Raw genomic sequence first — 6033 nt, forward strand, 5'->3', positions numbered from 1 at the left:
CCATCTTTTGTTATGGCAGAAAATGAACCCAACAATATAACAAAGGTTTCTCTCTTTTTTTTTTAAATAAAATTAATTTATTATTATAAATTAATTACTTTCTTTTCAATTAAAGCAGTTCGTTATGTTTCAATTACGTAAAATAATGATATTCAATGATGACCCCTTCTCTTATAGATTATTTAGTATAAATAAATTATATAAAATTAAATGGAATTTATTTATAAATTGATAATTAATATGTCTAGTTTATAAAATAATTCATAATATTTATATATATAAACATGAACAAACAAAAATATCTTCAATTTTTATATTATTCACAATTATATTATCTTTTAATATTTAAATTAATTTTAAAATTTATAAAATTTTAAAATATTTAACCTATCAATATATATTAAAAACTTAAGCATACAAATAAAGTCATAAAATTATGCCACTATATGTATAATACCTTTAGGTGGATCAATAAGATCCCATTTGATTCTTATACATGGAATCAATCTCGAATTTCATTGCATCAATCCATTTTGAAGAGTCTATATATGATATAGCTTCTTCATAGGTAAGTATATCATCTCCATGATCTACTTCTTCATGAGTAGACAACTCTTGTTCTTATTCATGAAGAAAACCATATTTCACTAGTGGATGAGAAATCATTGTTGATCTGCAAGGAATTACAATAGATGTTTCATCAACAGATGTAGGTTGACTAGATGGATCCATATCCATCTGATCTGTTGGTTGGTCAGAATTCTCCAATTATAACTCTATTTGCCTTCTTCTTGAACAAACTGTTGTTCAAAAAATGTGGCATCTCTACTTACCACAACCTTTTGTGGTGTAGGCAAATAAAAATAATATCCAAAACTATCTTTTGGATATCTAACAAATCGACCCTTTTCTAATCTAGTTTCCAATTTATCAGTGTTCAGCTTTTTGATATAAGCTGGACAACCCCAAATCTTAACATGCTTAAGACATTGTTTTCTTACATGCCATATCTGATAAGGTGTGGAAGATACTGATTTTGATGGAATCCTATTCAGAACATGCAAAACTGATTCTAACGCAAATCCCCAAAATGAGATTGGCATATCAGTATAGCTCTTCATGCTACGTACCATATCCAATAAGATACACCATTCAGCTGTGGTATTCCTGGAGGAGTCAGCTGGGAAATAATGCCATACTCTTTCAAGTATTCATCAAATTCAGTACTCAAGTATTCACTTCCACGATCTGATCGAAAAGCTTTAATACTTTTTCCTGTTTGATTTTCTACTTTAGATTTAAATTCTTTGAACTTTTCAAAGGATTCATGTTTGTATTTCATCAAATACAAATGCCCAAACTTTGATTTATCATCAGTAAAGGTAATAAAATAATGAAAACCGCCTCTAGCCATTTCTTTAAATGGACCACATACATCACTATGTATTAGCTCCAAAATATTTTCAGCTCTTAGCCCTTATCCAACAAAGGTGATCTGATCATTTTGCCTTGAAGGCATGATTCACAAGTTAGAATAGGTTCAGAACCCAATGAGGATAGAATCCTCATTTTCTCCAGTTTTGCAATCTTATCTTTTGTAACATGACCTAACCTTAAGTGTCAAATATATTTTGAACTTTAGTTAATTTTCATCATGGCATCGCATTCATTTAGATCACTTGCATTCAATTTGTGTTTATTATTATTATCCAAATAATAAAGACCATCATGCACATAACCCGAGCCAACATTTTTATTTCCAAAATAAATATTGCAAATATCATATGTGAACTGAAATTCATAACCATCTCTAGTCAAACTAGATATCAAAATGATGTTCTTAAAAGCATCAGGTACATATAAGATATTATTCAAACACAAAACATGTCCATACATGAAAAAAGTTTTAGATCCTATGCCTAAAGTTTCAACAGTTGAGTCATCACCAATCTGGAGTCTAACATATCGAGAACGCAAGCTGCTATTGTTTATTAGTTCCTGCATATCATAAGAAATGTAAGAACTGGCACCAGTATCTAAAACCCAAGCTGTAGATGAACTATGAGTATCATCAGAATCTAAATAACAATATATGGACATACCTTCTGAAGGTGTATCCTTCTTGTCCTTCAGTGAAACAAGATACCCTAGGCAGTTCCTTTTCCAATGCCCATCCCACTGGCAGTGGAAACACTTTCCTTTGCCTCCATCAGCTTTAGTCTTCCCTTTCTATTTAGCTATCTTCTTAGAAGGACCAGAAATTTGAGGTTTCGTTTTCTTATTGACCTTTTCTTGTTGGACTTTCCAGCAGAAGAAGATGCAATCAAAGCTACCTCTTTTCCTTTATTGCTCGGCATATTCTTTTGGGCAATAACCAGCATGTTGAGTAAACTAGCCAAGGTGCATTCCTGTTTAGTCATATGGAAATTTGTCACAAAATTCCCAAATGACTCAAGAAGGGACTGAATGATCAAATCCGTTTGCAGTTAGAAATCCATGTTAAAGTCAATATGTTCCAGCTGCTCAATCAGCCAAATCATCTTGTGGACATGATCCTCAACATTCTATCCCTCAGACATCCTCATGCGAAATAGCTATCTAGATATCTCATACCTAGCATTCCTGTTGTGCTCACCATACAACTCTTGTAGGTGAAGGATGATCACACTCGCACTTTGCATGTTCTCATGCTGCTTCTGTAACTCATTACTCATAGAAGTAAGCATGTAACACTTGGCTCTCATATCATGCTCCTTCCACTTGTCCAAAGTTTCATGTTCCTCTTGAGTGGCCTCTGGAGGTAAGAGACCAGGAACATTTGAGTTTAGAACATATCCTATATGTTCAAGGTTCAAGACAAGTTTCAAATTTCTTAGCCAATCAGAGAGATTATGTCCTATCAACCTATTGTGTCAAGTATGCTCGTAAGGATATTGGATGGTAGTGGTTGTGGTGTGCTCATTATTATCAAAAAATTAACTGCAGAAATAATCAGATTAATTAGTAAATATATCACATATTTAACCAAAATTATTATGGTCTTTTAAACAAATTAGTCCTCCCACTAACTTAGCAAATCCTACACTTCCAAAGTAGAAAACGGAAATCCTAGTTGGATGGATTTCTAGTGGATGATTGAATTCTTATAATCCTATTGATCATCCTCAGGTACATCCATTATTGGAATTAAAATAAACTATAAGTGAGCAACTGCTTGCCCATTACATCTCATGTGAGGTTCAATCCTTTACGTAGCCTCTAATGCTCAAAATCTCAGGCACATCCATTATTAATTTATCTTGCATTAGTTAAGTTGATCCCATTGAGCCAGTAAACATGCAAATAATTTTAATTCAAGATCAAGTGTTGATTATGTACTCCTTCAGCAACTCTTGTAATATGAATGAATGAAATGCACCTAGGAATGCCCTGATTCAATTCTTGGTAGCTCATAATTGAATCCCTTAGAAAGTCTATGATCATACCATATTTATTATCTATGAATGCATAAGACGTATGAGAATGTATGTAAGTATATGATATATGCATGCTAATTATATAATGTGCAAAGTGAGACCTTAATAGTAATTAGGACGACCACAAAATCTTCCAAACAAATGATTAAATTGAAAATGGTATAATTAAAGTAATTATAACATGAGCTCTCCATTGAGGTAATTATTTTAAGAAATTTTAAATATTTGCATATGATGTATTTAAAAAATTAACTTAAAATTTTACCATTTATCATTTTCTCAGTACAGTTGTATGCCACTTGGTAAAAAAAATGCCACATATTTAAACTGAAATATTTAGAATTTAAATAATATAAAATATTAAAATTTTTATTTTAACTAACTTCTTATATTCTTTTAATTATTGGTTAAAAAATATTTAAAAATTAAAAAATAAAAATATTTATTAAAAAAATTAAATGATTCATTTATTAAATTTATTGAATAAAAATTATTATTATTATTATTATTATTATTAAAATATGTCTATTAAATTATTTTTTTCATTTGATAGTAATTTTCTAATTCATTATTCTTTATTCATCAATGAATATTTGAAATTCAAATTTTAATTTTTTTATTATTATAATAATATATTCATATACATAAATTAATTGTTTTTATAATTAAAAATTACGATTTTTAATGTTTGACTCTCAATCGGAAAAATGTCTCAAATAAGATTACCCATAATATATTGTGTGTGTATATATACATAAGTAGTCATAGTTTGAAGAAAAAATATTCAAAATAATCATATTATTTGGATATTTATTTCTATTTTTAAGAAATTATATGTGATCAATTTTAAAATAGTTGACATATTTTTCATTGTATTGTTTCGATATAATTTTAATTATTTTTTGCAATTGAATTAAGAATCTATTGTATGGACTGATACTGACTAAAAGAATTAAAGCTAAAATTAATGTTATACATATATTTTCATTTTTTGGAAATATTAGATAATTAATTATATACTTATTTTTAATTTGACTTGTAATATATACAACGCATTTATAATAATGAATTGTCTACATTTTAAAGCTCAATTTATTTTATGAAAAATAATTTCTGTAAAATATTTTTTGTTTTTTAAAATATTTAGAGCACTTAAGAAATATGTAAAAAGAAAATATTTTCTGTCAAAAGAAAAATTAAGTTATTTTTAAGAAAAATAATTTATTCTTTTTAAAATATTAAATTATTTTACGGATTTTGATAATCTATAATATATATAAATGTATGAATAAGAGGAAAACTTTTGAATGAATAAAAATACCTTTATGTATTTAATATAATTATTTCATTTAATTGCTATAAAAATATATATTAATTAATTAATTAATATAGAATCATAATTAAATAAAATTTAAAAGTATTAATCTATTAAGAAGTCTACATACTAGTATTATAAATATGTTATTTATATTTATAAAATATAATTAGATTAATAGGAATACTAACCTAATAAGAAGCCTATATACTAATATTATGAATTTATTATTTATATTTTATAAAATATAAATAGTTTATTAATGAAAAACTAAACAAAATTAAAAGAAATACTGGAGATATTAATCTCTTGGAATATCTGAATAGTTTAAGTAATTCCCCTTATCACTTTTATATATATTATAAACATTATAGATAATAATTAATTTTTTCTAATATCTTGTCAATTAATTTGTTTAATACATTAATAGGTTTTTTTAAATATATAGGTGAATAAAATGAATATATTATGTATATATGATAAGTTAGATATTTATAATATAAAATTTGTGATTTTGATAGTTCATAATTATTAAAAACTCAACTCAACTTAACTAAACTTTTATCCCGAAAATTTTGAGTTGGCTATATGGATCCTCTTTCTCTACTCTACACGATTTTGAGTTAAATCATTAGAAATGTGTAATACTTCTAAATTATGTTGTACTACCCTCCTCCAAGTCAATTTAGGTCTACCTCTTATTTTCTTTCTTTTCTCTAACCTAATGTGTTATAGTTGTCTAACTGAAACCTCTGTATGTCTATACTTCACATGACCAAACCACCTCAATTTTTCTTCTCTTAACTTATTCTCAATTGGCACCACTCCTACATTTTCTCTAATACTCTCATTGCAGACTTTATATAGTCTAGTATAACCACTTATCAACTTTAATATTCTTATCTCGGCAACTCTTATCTTAGACACAAACGACTACTTCAGTGCCCAACACTCATTAGTATATAACATGGCCGGTCGTATAGCTGTATGATAAAATTTTTCTTTCAACTTATTGAAAATCTTATGATCATATAAAACTCCTATGGCACATTTTCACTTCAATCATCCTTTCAATAGTTCATAATTATTACTTCCTATAAACTTATATTATAAAAAATTAATAAAATAATTGAAAAATCATGTGAATATTAATGATAAAATAATTCAATAAGATAAAATTTTTATCAAAAAAGTTAGAGAGAGTGGAAATAAGTTAGTATGTAGCTTATATTTGACAAATTT

Source organism: Hevea brasiliensis, chromosome 3 (assembly GCF_030052815.1).
Source record: "Hevea brasiliensis isolate MT/VB/25A 57/8 chromosome 3, ASM3005281v1, whole genome shotgun sequence".
In the NCBI taxonomy this organism is placed as follows: domain Eukaryota; kingdom Viridiplantae; phylum Streptophyta; class Magnoliopsida; order Malpighiales; family Euphorbiaceae; genus Hevea; species Hevea brasiliensis.